The sequence below is a fragment of the Dermacentor andersoni genome, chromosome 5 (assembly GCF_023375885.2).
Source record: "Dermacentor andersoni chromosome 5, qqDerAnde1_hic_scaffold, whole genome shotgun sequence".
In the NCBI taxonomy this organism is placed as follows: Eukaryota; Metazoa; Arthropoda; class Arachnida; order Ixodida; family Ixodidae; genus Dermacentor; species Dermacentor andersoni.
In genome coordinates, this window is record NC_092818.1 from 159,818,756 (window position 1) to 159,831,133 (window position 12,378).

Sequence of the window (12,378 nt, forward strand, 5' to 3'; positions counted from 1 at the left end):
GGAGGATTAAGAACGTCTCTTGACGGCCCGCTTGCACTTCGTACCCAGCTTGGTCGAATGGCCTGCGGCGAGTCGGGCGCTATGTGATCATGCCAAGTGCGCGGTGTAGAAGGCCAGAGTGCCAGAGAAGGCGGGGCGCCTATTAACGGCGCCGCGCGAAGGTGCCCTCGTTGCAGACGAAGCGTGACGACAGGCGTCGGTCGTGCAGGTGTGCAAGAAATTTATCGAAGGCGGTAATGGCAAGGGTGGTACAATGCCGGTATGTGGTCTCACTCGCCTACGAGAAACTCAAAGGCTGCATAGCCGGGACGGCGATGCAAAAGCGTTTCAGCGGACTAGAAGGCACCGATAACTTCGATGAAGGGCCTTGTTCAAACCAGGATCAAGCGACAGGCGCCTACTTGAAAGTGGAAGATTCGTTTCGAGAATTCGCATTAGGACAAGCCTGGGGAAGGAAAGGGCATTGGAAGGAGTCACTGTCCCAGCGGAGAGCGCCCTGTTGATGGCTCGAAAGGTGCGTTGAGTGGGATGTCAACGTCCCAAGCCCGAATATGCGCTGCCGTTTCTGAGAACCGGGCAGTTCGCCCCGGTACATGCGGGACCGGGTATATAGACAAGCAGACGAAGATCTTGAAAGGAGATTGCCGTTTGCTTGCAGAGTACATCGTGCGGTTTGGTCTTCTAATCGGTGAAACTAAGCAAAAAGTTGCAGAAGCTAACAGAGACATACTATTAGAGATGGGTGTATAAGTAGCGAGAAGGGAAGAAAGGAAAGAAAGAACGTAAGAAGGAATGAAGACGAGGAAACGAAGAAAGAAAACGCAATAAAGGATGGGAAGACACATCGTTTCGGTGGCCGTTTTGTGCGCGGCTAACGTAGTCAAATATTTGGTTACCACCTATGCAGTCTGGTGAATGCACTTGTGAATATGTCTTTGTTCCGTTGAAGGGACGGGTTCGAGGCGCCACCGCTCCTTACGCAAACATGGAAAGACATTGACCTTTTTGACATCCGAGGCGCGGCGGTTGCCTCAAAGCCGCGCTTGCGCTACGGGCGTGGGCTGCGGATGTTTCTGACGCGCCTTCGCCGAAAGCGATGCTCAAAAATTATGCCGACAGCAAAAGTAACAAAAAACAAAACAAAAGTAAGAAGAGGATTGCGCCCGAGACGCCCAAGACATCCCGGCATACCATGCCTATGCGTCGAGACTTCATAACAGGCCGTATATACATGGACAGACAAGCCAACAGATAAAAAACAGGTGCACTGGAAGGCAAATGCTTAGAAAAATGCTGAAAGAGATTGAAATGGTGCGGTAGTATATGAGGAGGAACTCGGTCCTTTAACCGAAAACTAAGTCAAATGACGCAAGTTGCTGCTGCAAAAATATATGGCAACGATGTATGCAGGTCGCGATATCGAGTTCTGGCACATAAGCAGCATTGAAGAACAAGCGCATGCTGCAAGCCTTCGCAAGCGAGGTCGTGCCCTGGTGGGGACATGGCCTTGCTTTGAAATTCAAATATTACTTCTTTAATTTCAGGGTGTTTCATTCAATTTAGAGATCTTGCTGATTTTGGCGCGGCCAACGGTGGTTTTTTTCCTGTGGAAAAAAGAAAGAGAAAGAAACGTAGCACAGCGACCCAAAATCTGGTTTGAAGTACTTATATTTCCAACGCTTGCCGCAATAATAATTCGCGCTCTTAATAAATAGTTAAGCTGAGGAATAGTGGGATGGCTTACACCATCGCTAATAAACTCCGCGAATGTTGGCGGTTAAATGACGAATTGATTAAATTAAGTTGTGGCGACAGATGCTCAGAAGCTTCACGGTGGGCTATAAGAGAGGCCGTAGTAGAGTGCTACTTGGACCTGTAGTTCTTCAACATGCACCCAAAGCGTGCACATGGTTACACGAGCGTTCTTGCATTCCACAACGGGGAATCGGAATCGGACCCGTGACCTCGTGTTCAGCAGTGGAATGCCATAGCCACCGAGCCACAGCGGCGGGTAATGTAACGAGGAAAACAAAAGAAAGGGTTCCTACACGAGTGGGTATATCTTCGCTCGCTGAATTAAGTGGCACATGCCTATTTCTTTTCTTTTTTCTTTTTGTTGTTATGTTGTAGCTTCTCGTGTCGCCTTTGTGTTTGCGTGAAGGGGGAGGAGGAGGAGGAAAAACTTTCATAAAAATAAAAGAAAGGACAAGCAGGTGTCTTTCTGCTTGTGCGGAAGGCGCCCTTAGTCCAGGGCTCCTGCGGCTCTTGCGGTCTCCCGGGCCCGCCTCACCAGTTGCTGCTGGTTACGAGGGTCCGAACTAGGCAGCACGGCCTCCCACTGCTCGGGTGTGGGGTTGGGTATTTGCGGGGCTGCCTTCACGTTGGGGCACGCTCATGTGGCGTGAAGTTTGCGGCTGCATTTCTGTATTTCCCGCGCTTGTTTTGCGGTAACTCCATGCGTAGTTGCACCTGGCGCAGTCCTCGCAAAAAAAAAAAAAAAAAAGAAAAAAAGGGAGGGAAGAAGATGCGCCACCAAAACACCGTATATCAAGCGCTGTTTTATTTTATGGACCTTTCCCTCTGCCTCTAAGATACATAGATGGCACGACGCATGTTCGTTGCGTAACACATGACATCGTCCTCTTGCGAACACGACGCCTTTTAAAGAGGGCGAGCGTGGAGCGCCGATTTGGCATCCAAGCGAGTATTCCGGCGCGCGCGCGAGAGAGAGAGAAAAAAATGGTTTGAGAACGTTCCAGAATCCATGCAAGTCAGCACCGTTAATTCAGGAAGAATCGCTGACGTCACGCAAGTTTGGAAAAAAACACAAGGACACATTTTTAAAGTGTGTGTGACTCTGTGTGCCACAGGTAATTAACATGACGGGAAAATTTTCGCTTGGCAGCGAACCTATATAGGATGTTGCACGTACCTTGAGCTAAACATTAAAAATTTGCAAATGCCACGTAGCTGGACAGAGCCAAGGTACTGTTGTTTGCCGTCGCTCGAAAATACTCAGATTATTGTTTTGCATTCCCCCAAATTACATAATTAGTTTTCATTAATTACTGAACTTCTCGAATGCCATAATTAGGTGGAAAGTGTCAATGAGAAAATTGTGGTGCACCGTGAAAAACTCCTGACTTTCTGTGGCTGAATACGTGCTACGTAAAAGTGTTTTTTCCAAGCATGAATGAAGCCCGCGCACGCACTCTAAATTACCGCGTGAGTGGCCGCTCGAGGCACTTTACGTGTACTCGTGTCGTGCTCCTTGGCCTGCGGTGTACGCCACTCGAAGAATGTTTGTGCCCCAGTGGTTGTGCATCGCGAAGCCATAAGGTGCATCGCGCTCTTGTTACTTTTCTAAGAGAAGATAACCTATATGTTTACGTTTGCAGCCTATTTCTGTTTTCGGATGACGGCACCTCTCAAACACTATTTATTCTATTTCGACATTCTTCAGTGACGTTGACCTGCAGTGACCGGCCCTACTATGTGTGACCTGTACTGTGCGCGTTGTGCTTAATTCTGCGAGGTTTGTCATCTTGCTTTCTTTCCTCTTTCCTCCACGTCTTCCTATCTTCCTCCACTTCTATGTTTCTGTCTCCTCCTTTCTAAAGAGTAGGCAGGCGTTGTGCCCCTTCCGGTGGCACTTGCCAGCCTGCTCCTCGCTTTCCCTTTCCTGTCTAGTGTATATATGTATTTTAAAGAAATAATAATAATAATAATAATAATAATAACAATAATAATAATAATAATAGAAAAAAAACAGTTTTATGCAGCACGTATTGAGCAACAGAAAGCTGTTGCGGGAGTTTTTCATGTCGCTCGACAATTTTTTCATTGCCACTTTTAATATAATTATACAATTTATAGAGTTGACAAATCTTTCAATTATCAGATAATTAATTAATACTAATTTAACACTAATCATGTAATTAGACGGAATGCAAAACTAATCTGAGCACCACCAAGCGACGACAAACGACACTAGCTTGGTTCTTTCCAGCTACGTGGCATTTGCATACATTTAAGGTTTTGCTTCAGTTACGTCGGGCACCCGTTATGTCCAAGTGATCCTTCCTACGTTGTTGCGGTTGCCTTCTAGTGCTATACGATAAGTGCACAGTAATAATCGAATATAAATCTACTAATTTCCATCTTACGCGTTGATATTATCTGGAGTGACATTTTAGGCACTGTATATAAGGAGTTGGACCAGCTTGCCGACGTTTCGATAAGTGGCGATGCCTTTGTCAAGGCTGTCTTTGTTGCGCAGAGGTAACGCAGCTACAAGATAGTTTCTAGTAGACAAAGTTTTTTATAACGGTTTTTATCACTGGGTCGCGCAGTCGAGCCTTCAGGTACTGAGGACATTCACGTTACATTTCCGCTCTACATACGACGAACACCTGAAGCATGACAGCCACTGCGTTATAGGCAGTGAAGTAGTGGTACGGAGCAATGCCTAGCGTGATTCAGGGGGCCTAATTAGAAAGAATTCATATCTCGCTTGGAACAAAAATCGTAACGGGATAATGACGGAAAAGGAAGGCCAACAAACCGGCCTATCAAAAGCACTTCGTGCCATAACCTGACAAGGCCCACCTCATTGCGAAACTCAGGCCGAAAGTTGACCAAAACCGTCATTTTGGTATGTCTGCCATCTGTTTTCAGAACATTCGTACAACGTACAAGCGCAAGGTAGTTTTTGCTGTAAGGTGAAGCTGTGGGACAGTCAAGCAAAATAATTACGTTGAACAAATCAATAGTAATTTCGCTTGTAGATGTGGTAGATATTGCAAAGCTTTGCCAACATTGGGGCTGTAGAAAAACATTTTTCGACCTAAGCTGCCAATAAATACCACTAAATATTGAAGACAAACCTCTCTAGGTTCAGAAGACGAAGTTGCGCCGCTTCACACACTAAACTGACATGACCAGGACACGCTGGATTGACACGACTAGCACCGTCACTACGTGGTGCCACCTCGCTTCACTCACGTCCCCAATCGCCTGTATAATTAATTAGTATGACCATTAGTATTTATTTATTTATTTACTAATTTATTTATTTATTATCACATTGTGTTTTCCGCCTCTTGGCCTCTACGTGCTTCCACAAAGTCCGTCGAAAAACGCTACGCATGTGCAGTGAACACAGGTGGCATAAATGATGCACGGTGTCGTTGCACCCATTGTCGTTGCTTTACCAGATATAATGTGACTGGCTTCAGGGCCGGGCCCTTCAACACGTGATAAGGGGCACTCGTGCGGTGCAATTGTCGGCAGGACTAGGTCCGCCTACAGTATGCAACACTCCTCTTCCTCAATGCATTTAGAGTGTCTCAAGTCTCAAGTATCTCATGTCTCAAGTCTGTATTTCTTTTGCCCGGGCGGATTCTTGCAACCATAAAGCCTCGGACAAACTTTTTCTGTCATTCTCCCTTTCTCAGTGTACGGTAGCAAACTGGATGTTTGTCTTCCCGTTAACCTCCTCGCCTTTCGTATCTCATTTATCTATCCCTCCCTTGCATCCGAACCTATGTCTTTATTTGTTTCCGGCAGCTCCGATGTGTTGAACGCCATCAAGCCTTCCACGCCTGAAATAGTTCTCTTGTGAGACGCGCTGCTTTCGTTTCTCCAATACTACATGAACGCTGTTACTGCTTCCACAATGTGTCAGAGCACATCGCAGATTGCTTTAAAAGCACCGAGAAAAAAAATCTAGGCGGTTTAATCCGCTGTCCACGGTCGTGACAGAAAGTGACCTTTAGCTTTTTAACGTGTTCAGAGAGCAGAGCAAAAGTCTGAAACGCAAGCACCCACTCAAGTTTATTTTGATCTATTCGAGCCCCCACAGACGAGCCACTACGGGCAAACCCAAACAAATCTATATTTAGCACCCAAGGCAATGTGCGCAGCTAAAACAGGTCCCTTAATTACCCCGGCTTCATCGGCAAAGAGACGTTACATGTTAAGCAGGCCTCCCTCTGCCGGTCCGACGCGTCTAAATTTGGAACCGCGATATGATGTCACGGACGCATAACAGTCACCCTTCTCTTTCTACCGCCTAGCTTGCCTCTAAACATTGCATTGTAAATGGCGCGCTCTTAGAATACTGGCTATAATCCTTGAAAATGCGCCGCCGCCTTGGATGGAGAGCGTACACTGAATGATTGCCAACGAGACGGGGGCAAACGATAAACAGAATACCTGCAAAGCGGTCGTACTTGAACCAGTTTTTCCTCTTCGGATTCGGTCAGTCCGTGAAGAAGAACATTTCTTGGTAGAAAAAAAGGAAAGAGAGAGAGAGAAAAAAAAAAACGAGTCGATGAACCTCCATGGTCAGGTTACTCTCTCACGAGTTGCTGCATGTTGCGGAACATTCGAAGGAGCAAGTGGTAAAGAGAAGAATGGCTTGGTTGCGGAGGAAAGGTTGCGGTGAGTGTCGCCAGTTCAGGAGAAGATTTAGTTGCGTGTGTAAAAGCTGATCTCCGCTGTAGACACGTGCACAGGTATACACATGGTGCTCAATCATTTTTTGTTCCTTCTGCACCGAAATTCATTACCTTATTTTGAATTCAGTTGCCGAGTGTCTTCTTTCTTGTTCCAGTTTTTGAAATGTTCCAACGCCGGCATAATTAGGGTACATTGAATGGCACATAGCTACAATACAGTGCAATGCATTATTGCAATATGTGTAGCGCAACTCAGCTACGCTGATGTAACCGCTGTCGCATAGCCAATGATATAACCTGCGATTCTTGTCTAATGACTACTGTTTATTGCAGAGCATTCAGTGAGCTATAGGCGAGGAGTTCTCAGAAATTTATTAGATGAATAGTCAAATAATAGAATCGTCGCAACAGCCATAACTATGTAATAGGAGGGGTCGTAGTGGGTTCTTGATTATGGCCTGCAATAAGTCGAAATTACATGCACCAACAACGTACTTCTTCGCTGCTTATCTCTGTGCTCCCATATTCGTATATTGGCTGACCTCGCCATCAGTCACGATACTTTTCGCAGATATTAAGTGTGAAAGCCGATCGTTCTATTTGTGGAGCCCGCATCTTTATCTTAACTACTTAGTGAAATTACTGCCTGCACCTGAAGGGCGCTTCCAGACGTGGCCTACCACATAGAGTGCATCACGTTCGTTGATTGCTCCTTTAACTGTGTTGAAATAACGTTATGGGGGATGCACTCTTGCTATTGCACGTTGATAAGGTCGAGGTCATGTAAGAAGAAGCCCAGTTTGCACGCGTTTATTAATGTTTAGTGGATCTGTGACAGATTTCCAGCTGTTCTGGGGCATGCATAACACTGGACACAGTCTTCTCTGACTCTCCCGAAGTTCTTCACCCTTTATGTTACCTAAAGTATAGGTGTGCAAACATGGAATGAAAGGGACAACACAAACACCGTCCTTTTCGTTCCTACTTAAGTCAGCGTTAAACTAGCTTACCTTTCTCTAACATAAAACTCCCGTCTACTTGCTTAACGTGTTGTCGTACTATTCTTCACCCAATTGCACAATGGCAAAATTGAAAATATGTTATTAGGCAACGTCGAGGTGCTTCTCACATTGACGCTTCGTACGTGGTATGCACTGGCGGCTCCTGGTGCCCTGCCCACGCAGTCCAGCGTGAAGTGTTGACAGGGCTTCTAATACACAATGGCGGCGTGACAGCGGCAACTCGAGACGTGTGCGCCATAAAAGAACGCGACGAGCCGTAGGCGCCGTTGTCGTGGGCGTTGTGCCTGTCTTGACCGTGACAGGGCTGAAACCTTGACATTCGTGAACTCGGCTAAGTGATGTTTACGGTCGCGTCGACCTCGTGGCTCGAGGAACTGTTAGTTAGCAACACTTTTCATCTTGCTTCCTGTCCCGAGATAAAATTTATGACCTTTTCCCTCGTAACGTATGCTCTTCCCTTGAGCAGAATTCTTGCGGACTCAATAAACAACCCCTGGGAACGTCCTGCGGGCCTCTCCTTATCTTTTCAACGCTAGTCTGTCCGCGAGTTTTGCACCTGCATGGATAGACCAGAATAATTTACTCACGCCCATCCGTCTAGAGCAAGCCCATTTATTCTCGACACACTTTGCCAGCTATCGGCTCAGCCCGCGCTGGACTTAGGGTTTGATGACGGGGCAGCTGGCAACAATGCCATAGCGAGACAACACTGGCTGGAAGCATAATCTAAACAGGCTTAGCGTTATCACGGTTGTTCCTTCGTTCATTTCCACCAGTTCCTGCACATCCCAACAAAAGATGACGGCTCTCGTGGGCAGCAATTTCTTTTTCTTTTTCTTTTTTTTGCCGGAGACTGTTGGAATGGCTTTGTGCGCCAAACGAAATTATTGCTTCTATTCAGACATGGTAGAAAAACGCACGAAAGAAAGAAATTGCGAAAATTCGTGGTTAGACAGCAGCACAACTACTAGAGAGTCGCTGCAAATTCTGGTCTATATATTGCGAAAGGTACTGCTTTTTTATAGTAGTGCTATGCTATTGCTGACTCTTCACTTATTGCGACACTCGAGTTGTAGCTCATATAAGGTGTGACCCTGCCAGTGACAGGTTGAAGCTTGTGTGATTAGATGGCGGCTGTGTCGCAGTTTAACGACGAATCCGCGCAATTCTTCCCGTCCTTGCGTGATCTTGAATATGTTTTAACAGGAGCCAAAAGTCTTCTTGCTGATAGGGCCATATAAGGAAAAAAATGCGTACCCATGTCAATGCATTACAATAAGATATTTTCGAGTAACATGGAGAGTTAATTTTTAACGTAGCGACGAGTGGTGGGTGCGTGGAGGAGCCGGATCGAGGACGTGGGGAAAGTAAAACGATGAAGGGAACGTACTTCATTTTATTTCCGGGTGGCAATAAGACGAGGGTTAGTGCGGAGGCGTCTTTCCAGGTTGATTATTCCTTATTCAATTTATTCACTTAACACATATGTAAAATCTGCCCGACTCTTCTCCAATCCCCTCAAGTAGGTATGCGTCAAAGACGTTAAGGTCATCTTCATCATCGTCATCAACAACAAATTCATTGTGGGGGGCATAGGCCCGGTCACTGCTCACGCCTCCTTAGACTTCATCTTCTTCTTATCGGGCACCGTCCAGGCGATAGTGGTGCCACTACGTATACAACTCTTCAGTTTTCAGTAAAAAGGAGGAAGGAAGAGTAATGAAACAGTGAGAACGAGGGGGCGTCGATCGTAACAGTGCATATTGGAAACGAGGACGAAGACGGTATGAGTGCTTCAAAAAAAAAAACATAATGACGTTAAATTATAGCTCTAGGCATAAAAAATATAAAAAAAACAGCGCATACTCATAACGTCGCCAGAAACAGCAGGGTAAGGAAGCATTTGCACTCAATATGCGCGAGACATAAGTTCAAAACACAGTGCTGAGTTTTATGCCTGCTGGCGCCATAGGTGGTCCCGGTCAACTAAACTATTCCCATGTCATGTGCGTACGAAGCCCAACTAAATCGCAGATAAGTATTCCCTCTGTACCATTGCGTATGCTAGTATACGCCTGTAACACTGTTTATCGCACTTATCAGGCATGTGAGCCTTCACCTATATATCTCTTGAAACCTGCGTTCACCGCATTGAGTGGCTTTCCGTCTTTCATTTCCCCTTACCTCTCTCCAGCGCAGGGTAGCAAATCAGAATCGTATCCGGTTAAGATCCCTGCCTGTCCCATCCCTTTTATCTCTCTATATCTCTCTGCCACTGTACTTGTGAACTGTCGTAGCTCCAGTATTTGCTACCACGCACGCATTGCTTGTCCATCATCGCTCTCGTCGACTCCGATCTGCTTCTGCACTCGCCAATCCAAGACATGGGAAGGCAAATACGTCTTGGTACTCGCAAAAGGGAAGGAAACGAAAAGCTTCATGTTATTGTGGCGTTTATCTATTTAAAAAAAAGTTAACGATCCTGTGTGCAAAGTGTGTAATCGAATATTTTGGGACGGACTGCTGGAGGGGTTAAAATAGCAGGAATGCACATATCCTGTGCACAAACAGAAACATTTTTCGTGGTGTAAAAGTGACGATGATTTGCGAAGCTTCTTGACAGGATTAAAGAAGTGCGCTGAAGCTAGGCTAAAGCTTAACGTCACAGAAGCAAGCCTCGTTGTGACAAGCTGTGTGGAGTCACGGTCACGGTATACATGCGAGAATAAAAAGAAAGTTAATTGCGTTGCATTTTGTTTTCTAGACTGAGGACACAAAGCGGGCGCCCGCAGACGCAAGAAAGAGTAAAATACATAAAAAAACACAGGCAACTATTTGGTAGAATAGTTTAAAATAGAAGCCTTGCTCTCGAGAGGCATTCATGTTATCAATGCGATGATTTTGTTTTTCGACAGTTGAGACGATCCCCCAGCACTCGGCTCTAAGGAAGGCTGACTGCAGAGAAGGCAGAAAAAAATGAAAATAAATAAAAAGGTGTCACTCATTGCGGGTAAGGCAGAAAGCTGGGCTAGTTGGTGGTGATTCTTATAAGGGGACATTGCATTGAACTAGCGCTTGGTGTGTCTTTTTCATGTGCCTGTCCGTGTCCTTTTTTACGCGCTAGTGCAATGTCCCCTTATAAGAATTCTTTGCGGGGATGGCCACGTTTGGCGCGACCATCCAGCGTCGCCCACTCTGATGAGAATTGTTCTTCTTTGCTAAAACCCTTTCTCCTGCCAGCCGTACTGAATGAAATCCGTCAACTTTGTATCTGTGCGTGGGAATAAAAAAAAATTCATTGTGGCATACAGCTTGCTACTGCACTTCTGTACATGTAGGTCGAAACCGGAAACCAGAATATTGTCGCAAAACATGGGAATGAAACTGGTTTTCTTGAATTGAATTCAGTTTACATTTAGTAATATTTGTATCGAGGCTTTCTTTTTTCTCTGTATGTTAGCAAATGAGCGAAAAGTGTTGCCTCCTTAATTCGACTAAAAGATTGTCAAGGTTTAGACCTGGTAGGTTTAGCGTTAAACTTTGACTGCGGGAAAATAGCGAACGCCAAATACGAGCGTTCAAGTTTCTGTCTCGCGCTGACGCATTTCGAAGATGGGTTTAGTTAAAAATGAATGAAGACAAAAGTTGTGTCCATGACCGACTTGAGTCCTAAAGAAAAGAAACAAGGCTCTGCGAGACTTCGACCGAGCGAAGGAACTATGAGTATTACACAAATGTCTGCAATACCGTAAGTGTCCATGTCCTCCTTACTGAGAGAAAGAAATCTTAGCTTGTCTTCAAGTGTCTCGCACCTTTTTCCAAGACCTTGCTCTGATTTCGCGTTACGTTCACCGTAATTATGGGCACGACAGCACCCCGTGGCGTACCAGTTGGACCCGGAGGAAGATTTCTCGTAATGATCCACCGAAGGGGCTTTTGTAACGAAGTGAGAACGAAGAAGTGAAAATGCATTAAGTGAGAATGACGCAGGCACCAGGTTTAAACGTATTTACGTAAGGGGCCGTTCGTTTTCGAGCCGTTCGCCGCTTCCCATTAAGGTCAAGCTCAACTGCAACAAGAACTACCGGGTACGCGGGTGCCTCGCGGGGCGTTATTGTAAGGGGTTCGCACTAAAAACGTCAGCGAGCGGGCGAGCTCGTGCACACTCACACGCACGCTCCCGGAGCCGCTGACGCTAACGGTACCAGAGCACGCAACCGCTCCGGTCGGTCGAGGCAGCGGCACGTGCACGCGTATGAGGCCGCGGTTATGCGTTACGATTCAAACGGGCGCACGCCGCGGACCTTCACACAGCTGGAGCCATTAGCGCTCGACAGTATGCGGCGAGGGTCAAGCCGTATGCCTCATTGTCAAAGCAGCGTCGCCGAGCCCGCGTCGCGCCCCGTCGTAAAGGTCGCGCGAGGTCAAAGAACGCCGGCGTCGTTCTACGCCCCGCACCAGAACGCGCCTAATGCCTCGCCCGGCGCGCAACACGGCGGCCAAGCCTCGAGCACACCTCCCCTTTCACCGCAGCCAATCGCCACCGTTGACCGAGTTTGCGTTGCAGACGACGTTGCTGATTGTTCGGCTCGAACCACTGTAGGCTGGACGTATAGTACAAACGAGCTCACATACCAGAACATATATACAGCCTTCCTTGTTATTGATGAAGCTCTCAGGTTATTAATCGACGACCGGCTAAAGAATGCCTCAATGGCCGTTTGAATGTTGCTTCAAATCAGTCCGCTGCTGTGGGGCGTTCTATTTCTTAGAATAGAGTCGTGGGTTCGAGATCTTTTCAATCCCTAGGTTACTGCGAAAATTTACACCCTATGAAGAAATCAAAGCTGCGCCAATTGTTCATTTCCTTAACGTCCAGCTGCGCAAGATTATTA